This window comes from Carettochelys insculpta, chromosome 24 (assembly GCF_033958435.1).
Source record: "Carettochelys insculpta isolate YL-2023 chromosome 24, ASM3395843v1, whole genome shotgun sequence".
NCBI lineage: Eukaryota > Metazoa > Chordata > Testudines > Carettochelyidae > Carettochelys > Carettochelys insculpta.
The window spans coordinates 12,223,800-12,236,566 of NC_134160.1; the positions used below are offsets into that span (position 1 = coordinate 12,223,800).

The following is a 12,767-nucleotide window of genomic DNA, read 5'->3' on the forward strand; positions in this document are numbered from 1 at the left end:
GAGGCAGCTCTGATGAGGCCCAGGCTTAACTGTCATTGGGTTAAAGTGGCTGGGGGTGCCTGGCTCTGCAGGAGGCAGACTGAATTAAAGCAGGAGGGAGCTAGGGCAGATGGTGATAAGTCCCCGTGTGAGAGGAAGGTCCCTTCCTGCTCCATGTGTGCATATGTATATATAAAACTAAACATACCCTACCAGGCTCTTCATACTCCCTCCATAGCCGTTTTGGCTCCTTCTCATTGGTTGGCCAACCCCATTTTAGGTTTTTTCAGCTAGGAGAGGCCAAACAAAGGGGTGACCGCTCAAGTCTGGCAGGTCTCCCCAAACCCAGCCTGGGGGGTGGTTCTCATGCAACATCACACTGCAGCTAAGCTTCACACAGCACTTTACAATCCTCAGGAAGTCAGTGCCCCATTGAGGATGTGATTTTCATTAATTCCATTTTACAGACAGGGTCACAGAGGCCACCCAAGGAGACAAGGCAAGTATGGGAAGAGAATGCAAGGCTTCCACAGAGGCTCATTCCCCCTTCTTTAGCCACCATAAAGTATTTCTAGGCTCAGATTTTTGTTAAACAAATATACCACCCTCTGTGCTTCTAAATACATGTTTAGGCACCTAAATCCATTGATTCACATTTGAGGTGCTGAGTACCAGCATCAGGCCAGGGAAGTAAACATAGCTTCCATACTGCTTTCAGAAAAGAGGGCAGCTCTCAAGGCCAGGCTTATAGTGTCAGGGGAACATAAGCCTCCCTCTAACCCCCCAAGCTTCCTGGGTGCAAGAATAACGATTCTAGCTAAATTTCAGGATTGAAACATCTCAGCAATAGTCTCTCACAAGAACCACTGCCTCCTCCCCAAAGCTAAGGGCATATTGGGGTGCATTAGGAGCATTTCCAACAGATCCAGTTATTCCTCTTTATCAAGCACTGGTGAGGCCACATCTGAAATACTGCATCCAGTTCTGGGCCCCACAGTATGCAGGTACTTTATAGAGGGTCCAGCAGAGGGCAACAAAAAAAATTTAAGGGGATGGAGCAGATGACCTGTTAGGGAACGCTGACAGAGCTGGGCTTATTTAGTTTGCAGAAGATAAATCACCTCTCATTCTTAGCAGTTGGGGGGTGGAGAAGAGATGTAGGATATTAGGGAACTATTTCCCTTAAGGTGGTGAAGCATGGGAATGTGGTACCTAGAGACATGGTGGAATCTCCACTCCTAGGGGTTTCAAGCCCCAGCTTGACAAATTCCTGGCTGCAATGATTTAGTTGGGGTTGATCCTGCTTTGGACAGGAGGCTGGACTTGATGACCACCTGAGGTCCCTGCCAGCCCTAGGATTCTGTAATTCCTGCAAGGAGGCAGGTGGCTCCATGGCCAAGGTTGTAGGGAGACAGCAGAAAAATTGATCTCGCTGTACACCTACTGATTAACATAAGGAGGGTCATAAATGCACGCCCCCCCCACGCTTTTATGAACAGAATACAAAAGCAGAGGTAGCTTGCAACATGATCAGGAAAGGGCAGCATCTACTTAGCAACAGGATTTCCCATCTCCCACTGAGCCCAGCCTTTCCCCCTTCTCTTTTCAGTTCAGCCAGTACTGAAGCCAGTTGATAACACTTGAGCCTTTTTCTATATTACCACTGCCTCAAGGGCAGTTAGTCCTAGGGTGGTAACAGTCCATTCCTTTCAAGTCTGCTGTGTCTCCCTCCCTCTTTTATGGATTTTTCAATCAATTTGCTCCTATAATGGATGAAGAGGCACCCTTGCCCATTGCCACATGGCTATCCAGGAGGTCACAGAAAAAACCTACAGGGCCCTTGCTGAATGATCCCTAGTAGCACCAGTTCAGAGTACTTTCATCAACACAGGATCACCACTCTTACACACTACACCTGGCTCACAGCCCTAGGTCTCACAGCTGCTTTAAAAATATTTGAGGCACATTTGATCGTTTGGGAAACTGAAGCATGGAGGCAGTGGCTGTCTCCAAACCCAGGTTTTCCAACCCATGGGTTGAGGCTCAAAAGTGGGTCACATCACTTCAGTCCCACAGGGCTGCCTGAGCTTACCTCCAGGGTCCTGCACCAGAAATCCATGTAGGCCAGGTTTGAGAGAGTAGTAGCACAATCCCCACAGCCACCCCACCAACTCAGTTCACAAACTTCAGTTTAAGTCAGAGCAGTGGGGCCCAACCTGGGCAGTGCAAGCTAGGCTCACCTAGCCAGCCCCCAGTACACGAGCTGCTGCTAGGGTAAGAGCCAGGCAGAAGCCAATGCCCCAGGGCTTCCATGTTATTTATTGGGTCACACCAGACCATAAGCATTTACAAATGGATCTCTGAGTGCAAAGATCTGACAACCCCTGGTCTAGCTCAGCCAGCAACAGAATCAGACCCCCAGGCAAGCCAGATATTTAAATTAGGAACTGAAAGTATGATCTGAAGTCAGTCTGAAGTTCAGCTGCTGCATGTTCTCCTGCTGTTCTGTGTAGGAAGCATAAGTGGTACTTCTAAGAGGGACTGAAAACTGGAGGTGATAGTCCAAACTCAAGTTTCTCAGGTCCACTTCAATCTGAAAAAAATAAGATGGGTATTGAGTGAAGTAGACAGCTCAACTCCCTGCTAAACCAAACTACACCACGTAAACAGAACCCAACTGTTGCGTTAGTGACAGGTGCCTGGCCTCAGCCCCATATCCGCAGGATTCATCCAGCAGTCACCATTTAACAGGAGTCATCACAGACCAGGCAGTTAAGCAGGGCCTGTATGCAGCTCTGCATTGCACCAGCACATCCAGCTTGACTCAGTCACTGCAGAAGCCAAACCAGCCGTGACATGACATTTCTAGCTCTTCAGATGGGGGGGGTGTGTGTGTGGTGGTGGGAAGCCTCCCCAGTCACTTCAGTTAGCTACCTCTGTGCAATCCTTGGTAAAAAGGCCTCCCATAACTGCAAAGTAATTGCCACTTGCTCTGACAACATCTCCACTCTGAGATGGAAGGCTAAAGCCTCAGCAGGTGGAAACTTGGACCTAAAGTCAATTTCAGATAAGCAATACTAGCCACAGCAGTTGCATAGGTAGAACTGACATACCTGAAATCAACTTGTATCTTCACAAAGGCAGGCTCACAAGAGCACTTCCTCCCATCAACCTCCTTTACACCTAACGATAGCAAGTACAGGGCTTGACTGCTGACTGCAGATTGATTTCACATGTCTGGTGTGCAAAAGTCTCCAGAAGATTAACTGACAGGAGATCTTGCCAAAACTGTAGACTGACCCTTAGAGTTAAAGGAACATCAGTAGTGCTAAGCTGATTTACATCAGCTGAGAATCTGTGCCATAGCTCAGATTGAGATGTGTCTACAAGTGCAATCAATTTCAGAAATCCTCACACTGTTTTGATGGTGGGAGTAAGCCCATTTAAGATGCCATATGCCCTGCTGGGAGGCAGTCAGTTAAGGATCAAGGTTTCTGAAGCTCTTGCTATTTCACATAGGGTCATGGACCATGTTTCAATACCAGTTCAGAGTTATGAATCCACCACAGTATCTGCTCTGCATGGGGAGTACTGGTTAGGGATGTCCAATAAATATGAGCCAATGGCTCTTGAACTCAAGTGCTTGGAAGCTTACTTTGCACACCCATGGGCCTTCCTGAAATTCCAGCCCCTTGGGAGACTCATGTTCTGCTAGGTGGCAAAACTGCAGTTCTACTTCACGGCATCAGCCTCTTCCATGTAGAGAGAGATCCCTGCAAAAGGCAAGGATAGAACAAATTAAGTCTGAAGTGCATGGGTTTACTCATCCAAAAGAATGTACCATATCAGCAGGAACAGAGCCAAATATCAGCATCTTTGAAACACAAAGAGGAAGGGAAGCAATGAGCAGGAACTGCTCTAGTCCATGAGGTTGGGATCATTAAATGACCTAAGTCCTTCTGGCTGTAATCTGGTACAGCACACTCCAGAAGAAGAACATTGTATTGAGCAGTTTAATGCCGCCCCCACCCCCCCCCCCAACTCTACAGATCTGCATTTCACCAACAGCTCTGTAGATGAGTTGCTGTGTTCTAAGCCAGCCCCCCCACAGTGCAAGACTGCTCTAGCAGAGAGGGTAAGACCAAGCTGGCATTTTACCTTCCCTCCTTTGTTGACCACGAGATTTGTGCTTGGATCAGTTTGGAAAGGGATCTGGAGGTGAAGGCAGCTGCACATCTGCTCTGACATGAGTCTTCAATCTCACCTTGCCTGACTGCTAGATGAAGTGGGCACACAGTAGTGACTGGAAATCTCAGCAACTGCTCAGGGTTGTGGAGGTACCTCCAGATGGGCCCTAGAAAACAGATTCACATATTCCTTATGGGAAATGCAGAACGGGGGCTGCACATGCCACAGATCTTAGAACTCATGCAACAAAGGGACTGAGCAAGAAAAGCGCCATCCCCCTAAGAAGCCAATGCCCTGCAATTTGGAACATCCAAGCCAAGCTTGTGAAAGCTTATAGGAGAGGTGAGTGACAGCCACAAGCCACAGGGCTTAGCTGACAAAGTCCCTCCTCCTTGTTCTTGCATGTAGTTGGAGATCCTGTGGCCATTTCACAGACCCACAGCTCTTGGTTTTACATGCAGTCCAAATGCCCAGCATTCACTCAGGGAGGCCCATTACAGCTGGGAGGAGGAACAAGATGAGGACAGGCAGAGTGGCCCAGTGGACAGAGCGCCAGATTGAAACTCACAATACCCTGCTCTAATCTCAGCTCTACTTCTAGGCAGGCCCCTTCCAGTCTATTGCCTTTATTCCCAACTCTACAAAATGGGGGTGCCACCAACAGCTTTCTAAAATGTTTTGAGCCACCCAGGTGCCACCAAGTTGATTGGCAGAGCACCTACAGCTGGCAGCATGCTTCCACTGCTGGTACATGTAATAAATTCCATGGATGGAAAAATCTGGAGGCAAGCCAGGGGTGCAGGGAGGAGGGGTCTACAGAAACAGCAATGGGCTACTAAACAGACTGTGAACCTGAATGCCACAAACAGTAATCTGAGCACCAGCTAGTTGCAACCCATGGTTAGTGCTTTCCTTGCCATTTAACATTATGCCCACAATCCCCCAGGGTCTGGCTGCTTCTACACCGACAATAACCATAAGCAGAACATTTTGCACTTACCACTTGGACTCTGGAGCAGGCAGCGGGTGCAGTCTCCAGTACACAGAACCTCTCACTCACAGGTGGAAAAACAGCCCATTACCTCAGTGCAACATCCATCTGATGAACACAAAGTTCTATTGGATCAGGAATCAGCCTCTTGGAGGAAACACCACAAAGAACAGTTACTGAATGCACACACCATCACCTCTGCATGGGCCCACGTGGCAATCAACAGTGGCTTCTCTTCCAGAGGACAGGACCAGCCATTTCAGGACGAGTCCCTGAGTAAGTTTTAAAAAAATGCCAACTGACTCTAGAACCTCCCCTTCCAAGAAAGCCAGAAGTATAGACACTCCGGCAACCCCATCAAAAGACAGGCACAGAGGCACTCCTAGCACATGTAGTTTCCTGAAATGTTGCTAGACAGTTACAGTGGTTCAAACTGAACAGCGACCGTCAAGGAAAACTGGTCACTTTTGGCACCTTTTTGACTACGCCCGCTACATACAAGACAGACGCAGCTTCGATAGGGCCACAAGGGTAGCAGAGGGGGTCATGAACAAGGCATGGCCCGTTACCATTGGCTCCCTTAACTGCATTTCTAGTAGCTTTCTCCACTGCTCAGCTAGCTTACTGCAGACCAAGAGACATGCCACGAGTTACTTACAGTGCAGGGATAACCAGTGAAGACACAGCCAATCCCATGCTCAAGAGGTTCCAGCATGTCCAGGCTCTGTCAGCCCACACACAAACACGCAAACTCTGGGAGGAAACGCAAGATAAAGAGCTCTTTTAGTTAAACTGGACTTTCGTGTTAGTTAAGTTGCCTTAACCTGCTTAAATCACATACTGTATTAAAAACTTCGTTTAATAAATTTCGTATGCTTATGTTCCATTACCATCCAAGTACACTTTAATGCAAATCATGAGCACAAACTTAATTACCTAGTAATTAAGCAATACCAGTCACCATTTTCTAACATGCAAAACTGCTTAAAAGCTCACATACAGTTAAGCATGCAACTTCTATGCAGGAGAGGTACCAAATCTAGTGGAAAGGCTCTTATTTAGTTTTGAAGTCACTTTTCCAGTGATTCTATCACCCAAGGAGAACGTGGCTTTAGGAAAGAGATGAAGTAAGTGGAAAGGACAATTAAATTGAAGTCAATTTAAAAAAAACCACCGCACCCTGGTCAGCACTCTCCCACTGCACAAGGCCTGGTGAAATAAAGGATGCACCAATGAACAGCACACCCGCAAGGGGCCTTTCCTGTTATATGCTTACCTAGATTGCTACATGTGGAGAATTTACTTTCATGAGGGCAAGATCTCCCTCTGTTCTGCTGTAACCTCTTTTCCGTTTATGCCTCTTTATGTTTTGGGCCCATAACATGAAGTCCATCTCACCATTCCTTCCACCAGAAAGATAGGAATACTAGTTTGTCTCTCTAGAAACCTATCCAACCTAAAGGCTAATTGCAATCCTCTCCTGCACCATGCCTTCTTCCCCCGGTCTCCAAACTGCAGGGGCCTTAGTCGCACAGGAGGCCTCTAAGCTACGCTGGTGTCCAGCGACCAGCAGCTCAGCTGGTTAACAACTGGGGATTCAGCCAATGGCCCTGGGGCCCGATTCTGCAGCCATCTCATTAAAGCCGGTGAATCGCACGTACAAAGCCACCCAGGCTGCAGCACATTGCGGACATGCGCTGCAAATAGCCACCCCCCACCCCTTCGCCAAACCGCCCCTCTTTTCGGGTCCCGCCAACACACAGCAAGCTGGAAACGCGCCCCAGCGCTGCAGAGACCAGAGACCGTGGCTCCGCCCAACAGCCCAGGGACCCCCTAGATTTCATCGCCCCCACTGTGGCCCCCCATAAGTGCTCCAGCTCAGCCCCACACGCCGCCGGACCCGTCAGCCGCTGAACGTAAGGGCAGAGCGGCCCGCCGACCCCGGGGAGAGAGGATGGTGGCGGATTACAGAGAGCCTAGGCCTTACCTGGGTGCTCCACTCCTCGTAGGCCTGCGAAAGAAAAGAACGAATAATGCCTGAGACGCGGCTTTTAAGCGTCAGCTCTGCCCGCCGCGAATTCGGATTGGCTCCTGCCTGAGGCCGCCCCCCAAAGCCTTCTGGGAGTTGTAGTTCAAGGCCCTTACCCGGCGCGCTTGGCCGCGGAGAAGGATGTAGCTGGGCTGGGCTATCGCCAGGCGTGGGAAAACTAGGTCCCTACATGAGGAGACCCGCCAGTACTCTGTACCATCGCCCTGCCCGCCTCGGGCCAGGGCTTGTAACTAGCACAGACGCAAACTGCGGGCGAGGGGCCTGGAGCTCGTGAACTCGGGCGCTGAGCAGAGTCAAGGCTGGGGTGCAATCCAAGCCCACCTTGTCCAGCACGTGCAGGAGGGTACAGTCCAGGGTTGCCAGGTGTCCAGCACTGAACCAGACAGTCCGGCATTCGGGCTGTCTGTCCAGTTAAAAATATCAAGGAATACCCGACACAGGCTGGTATTTTTGTGCAGGACACTTGTCAACCCTCCGCCGGCTGGGGCCTGGCGGGCAGCACTGCATGGCCTTGTGCTCCTCATCCGGCTGGTGCTGCATCCTGCACCCGGCCGCTGTGGGCAGCTGCCTGACACCGGCCAGAGGTCAGGTGGCTCCACTGCAGGGCATGCTAGGAGCAGCTGGGCTCCCCTCCAGCCTGGGAGCGAACGGAGCTGTCGTTGGCGGATGCATGTGGGCTGCTCTCGTAGAGCGAGGTGGGGCGGGGCTCCCTCCCTCCCACTAGGCTGGTGGCATGTCCCCGCTGCCACTCTCTGTGCATGTTGCCCGGGCCTGGCTCCTGCCCTACATTGCTGTGCTGACGCAGGTTGAGCAGGTTCTGCCTCCTCTCTTTCTGCAGCCCCTCTAGGCCACCACCCAGCTGGGTGGAGCTGCTGCCCAGGCTCAGCTACACAGCAGCTAGCTCTTCCCAGGAGTGCTGTGACATGCGCCTCAGTGCCTTTTGGCATCCCTGCACCAGCAGTGGCAGATCAGCCATGGGAATCCCCAGAGAAATGCGTGCCCCTGCTACGTTCTCCCACCCTACCCAGCACTGCCACTGGGGAGCACCGTTGGGGAATAAGGACTCACCCCCCTCTCTGGCAGAAGCACCAGGCAGAGTGGAAGAAGCTGCAGTGGCTTGACCCACCTCCCCCAGCAGGAGTGCTGGGCAGGGAGCTTGGCAGGCAAGTCACCATACTCTGACCCTATTTCCCTGGCAGGGGTGGGGAGGGGGCTTTTTTTACCCCCCTGCTGCTGGTGTCCAGTATTTTTGTGGAGGATATCTGGCAACTCTAAATGGTCTCTAATTACACCTTCCCCAGGACTACCACCTCATTCCGGTTACCGTAACGTTCATAGAACCCTAGAACTGGAAGAAACATGGAGAGAGCATCAAGTTAGGGATTTTTTTCTAACTTGACAACCGACCTAAACCTCCCTGCTGCAGTTTAAGTCCATTGTTTCTTGTCCTGTCCTCAGAGGCCGAGAACAACTTTTCTCCCTCCTCCCACTTTTAGGTACTCAAAAACTGCTATCATGTCCCCTACAAGTCTCTTCTCTAAAACTAAACAAGCCCAGTTCTTTCAGTCTTCCCGCACAGCTCATGTTTTTCATCTAGACCTTTAATCATTTTCTCTGCACCCACTCCAATTTCTTCACGTCTTTCTTGAAAGGTGGTGCCCAGAATTGGACGCAGTACAGTAAGGTCTCAAGATTCACTAACTTAATGTTCACAAATTCAATTATTCGCGAGCGGCTGAGTGGCCGCTTCCCTGGGAGCTGGGCACGAGCACTGGCAGTGACCACTTCCCCCAGGGCCCCGAGCAGGAGCGCCAGCAGCTGCCAGCTTCTGGGGCTCCAGGGCAGGCTGCCGTATTCGTGAAATTCAACATTTGCAACAGATCTCAACACGGAACCCTTGCGAATGTTGAGACCCTGCTGTACTCCAGTTGAGGCCTAATCAGTGCAGAGTAGAGTGGAAGAATGACATCTTGTTAGGGTGACCATATAGTAGAACCCCGAGATAAGTGCACCCAAGTTGCACGAATCTCAAGTTAACGCAACTCTGAGTGGCTGGGGGCTGGTGCCTGGCTCTGGGCTGCCTGCCACTCAGGGGAGCTGGAAAAGTGATCAGTGCACCAGTGCTGATCATCTTCCTAAGTCCTGTGAGTGGTGGCAGCTGAGAGCTTGACAAGAGCAGCTGCTGCTACTGACAGGAGCAGTTTTCCCTCCCCTGTCTGGGGCAGTGAGAGTCAGGCTGCCACCCCTGACAGGAGCTGGGAAATTGACCAGTGCAGCGGCACTGATCAGTTTCCTGTCTCCTGTGAGTGGCAGAGAACTGGGTGGGAGATAGGTTGCAGCTCCCCTCTGCTCACGGGAGCAGGGAGACTGACCAGTTCAGCCCAAGCCTCTGGGCGCTGGGAACAGGGTGCCAACCACGCCTGTACTCCTCTCAGCTCCACCGAGGCATTGGGAATCAGGAGCCAGATGGCAGCCACACCGGTGCAGCTCTCTCATCTGTGGAGCTGGGAGGCAGCTCTGCCCCAACAGCAGGGCCCACTGGTGGCTCCCTCTCCCACATGCTCTCTGACCATGAAGGGGCCTGAATACAGAGCAATTAGCCCCTTTGTTAAAATTAATCAGGATTCTTTCCTGGCACCCAAGGCAGTCCCAGCCAAAACAGGACAGATGGTAACCCTACCTCTTGTGTCTTCCTCGTAACATTCCTGGTAATGCATCCCAGAATCATGTTTTTCTTTGCCTTTCAAAAAGTGTGAAGGTGATGCAGTTGCCTGCTTCTCCCTCTCCCAAAGTGTGTATGGTATGGGGGGAAGGGTTACACTTTCATCTACCCCTGTGAGATGGGGCTGTACTACTCCCCTCAAAGCTTTAGGCAGTTCTGCTTCCCACAACACTGCTGGGCTTTAGTCCTGCAAGCTGAAGCCCAAACCCCTACACCTAAGGCTGAAGCATGTAGCTTAGCTTCATGCCCCTGTGACCTGGGACCCTAGGCTGTTGTCCTGTTGGCCACCCCCCCAATGCCAGGCCTGCACTTACAACCCCCCAAAAGTGTCCCATGACCAGTGTTCTCGCTAATCTTTTCCACATGTGGAATACATTTTATGTGCATGTGCAAATGTGCACCACGAGTAGTAACAAAAAAGCTGGCTGCAAGCTCTCTGCTGATCAGCTGGGCGGTATCTGAATATCACCTGAGTGGCTGCACAAGCACACAGCTTCCAGGGAACACTGCCCATGACTTATCTTAGAGTCCCTAACTCCAGGTTGAGGAACACTGGTATAGCCTGTAAAGCAATATAAGCAAGTCACTGAATGAAGTTTTAGTTTATATCAACTTTGCTAGTGCTTTTTATGTAGTCTGTTGTAAAATTAAGCAAATATCTACGTGAACTGACATAAGCCCTGGAAGATCTCTGTGTACCCCTGATTGAGAACCATTGCTGAGGGACACCGGCACACCCACCCAAACACTGCAGTGAGCAATTGCCTCTTCCTTCCTCCTTCTTAGGGTGTGATCAACTCCTCCATCCTCCTTTCAGAGAGTTCCCTACCAGTACGTAACCTCAGCACAGCCCATAGACTGCTAGACAGGGTGAGCTATTTCAGACTCTCACACAACAATCAACTGGTTTTGCTAGGAATCCTTGCTGGTTTCTGTAACTACCAGTCCGTTCAAAACATTTTTGAACTTCCATATAAATTCCTGAAATTGCTCTGCTTCAAGATAGGTGCCCTTCCCATCAGGCATCTCAGGGCCAGCTGCACAATTATAATGGAACAAACTGGATAGGGACAGTCAAAAAAACAAGCCATTCTTGCCTCCTTTTCAACTATCAGCTATAGGAGTGCCGTGGATTTGATAGGGGCATAGGGTCAGTTAGAAAGAATTGCAGTAGGTGAAAGATACTACACTGCACCAGGCCACCCTTCCTTCTTTACTGCCTGGATTTTTAAAGGGATTCCCCTGTCAATTACCTTTATTCTCCCTGGTCCTGCAAAGATCCCACCCTTGTGACAGCAGACTGTCAGAGTATACCAGGCCTAGATCAGTGTTTCATACACCTCACATATCCTAAAGTAATCTGAGATTTTGAAACAAGTGTCATGAGATTTTGAAACAAGTGTCATTTTACCTTTCGGGATTACTGTAGTCTTCTCAGGAGTCAGATTTGTTTTGCATAACACCACGTTACACCTCACTTAAAAACTACTTATAAAATCATGCAAAAATATCACAGAAGGCTACTACTGAAAACGTGCTGACTTTCTACCATCTTATTCTCAAACAGATGAATTGGAATAGAACTACTGTTCTTACATTGCAGTGTAAGGCACAGGAAGCAGTAAGCACACGTCATTGTCTGAATGCACTTTCAGATTGTACTGACTTTACTAGTGTTTTTACGTAGCTTGTAAAACTAGGCAAACATCTAGATGAGCTGATGTACCCCCTGGAAGACCTCGGTGTACCGCCAAGGGTACCTGTACCCCTGCTTGAGAAACACTGGCCTAGATATTTGGTCTGGCTTAAACAGCCATAAGGAAACATTAGGCAGGACAGTTGTACTGATCAGCCTTACAACTGTGGCATATACTAATGTAAAGCATATTTCAGGTGCAGCTTCAGGTCACCTGCAGCAAACTGATTAAACTATGAAGTCATAGTCCTGGAACCCTTTTTTCACTTCGTCGTGGGACATGATGGTTACAGCTTGTTATACGAACCCATTCAATCAAAAGCATTAAGCAACAGGCTAGTAGAGACCTGTTTGTGTCACTGCTAAAATCTCATTCTACTGAAGCAACATCTCTCCGAAACTAAAGGAGATAGTCTTGCCATATAATTGCTGGTTGGTTACGTGAGGAAAAAAACATTTCCCACTGACCTCTCCAACTGTACTAATCCCCGAAGAACACTCAGATTCTTAAACCAAATAAAAGAATAGTTCAAGATAATGCCAACGTTAAACTGACAATTAAGGATGGTGGTGGAAGATGTGTGTGTACGTATATGAATATCATACACACACATGCAGAGAATATAAAGGTTCTATATTTCATTTAGGCCATGTCTACACTTGCATTCCTCTTTTCAAAGAGGCATACAAATAAGGAAAATCAAAATTGCAAATGAGATGCAGATTTACATATCTGGCACCTCATTTGCATATTCTCCTTTCAAAAGAACTTCTTTCAAAAGAAAAAACGCAGTGTAGATGCAGCTCTTTCAAAAGATAACCCCTTCTTCAAAAGCACCCTTCTTCCTATTTTGTTTCAGGAAGAAGGGTTCTTTCGAAGATGGAGTTTACTTTTGAAAGAGCCCCGTCCACACTGCTTTTGTCTTTCAAAAGAAGCTCTTTCGAAAGAAGACTATGCAAATGAGGTGCTATATATGTAAATATGTACCTCACTTGCATTTTTGATTTCCCTCATTTGCATGCCTCTTTCAAAAGTGGAATGCAAGTGTAGACACAGCCTTAATGTCAGTCATTTAAAACTACACTGACTACAGAAGTCACAGTTGCCCCATGAAATAGTGTGTCATATCTATTTCCATTA

General features: G+C 49.1%; 1 long non-coding RNA gene and 3 other non-coding genes across 6 annotated transcripts; all 4 read right to left on the reverse strand.

Moving 5' to 3' along the window:
• Positions 1–2,278: 2,278 nt before the first annotated feature.
• Positions 2,279–7,168, reverse strand: LOC142001392 (uncharacterized). 3 transcript variants are annotated; one of them, XR_012642463.1, is made up of 6 exons: positions 7,146–7,168; positions 5,817–5,911; positions 5,168–5,305; positions 4,244–4,333; positions 3,635–3,752; positions 2,279–2,572 (listed from the first exon to the last, which is right to left on the reverse strand). It is a non-coding gene; the product is annotated as an uncharacterized LOC142001392 (long non-coding RNA). The 3 variants fall into 3 exon arrangements; XR_012642461.1 differs by having other exon boundaries at positions 4,138–4,333; XR_012642462.1 differs by lacking the exon at positions 7,146–7,168 and adding an exon at positions 6,435–6,458 and having other exon boundaries at positions 4,138–4,333.
• Positions 2,677–2,748, reverse strand: LOC142001444 (small nucleolar RNA SNORD99). The gene has a single exon (XR_012642489.1). It is a non-coding gene; the product is annotated as a small nucleolar RNA SNORD99 (small nucleolar RNA).
• Positions 4,497–4,628, reverse strand: LOC142001437 (small nucleolar RNA SNORA44). Its single transcript, XR_012642483.1, has one exon. It is a non-coding gene; the product is annotated as a small nucleolar RNA SNORA44 (small nucleolar RNA).
• LOC142001436 (small nucleolar RNA SNORA16B/SNORA16A family) lies at positions 5,546–5,687 on the reverse strand. The gene has a single exon (XR_012642482.1). It is a non-coding gene; the product is annotated as a small nucleolar RNA SNORA16B/SNORA16A family (small nucleolar RNA).
• Positions 7,169–12,767: the final 5,599 nt, after the last annotated feature.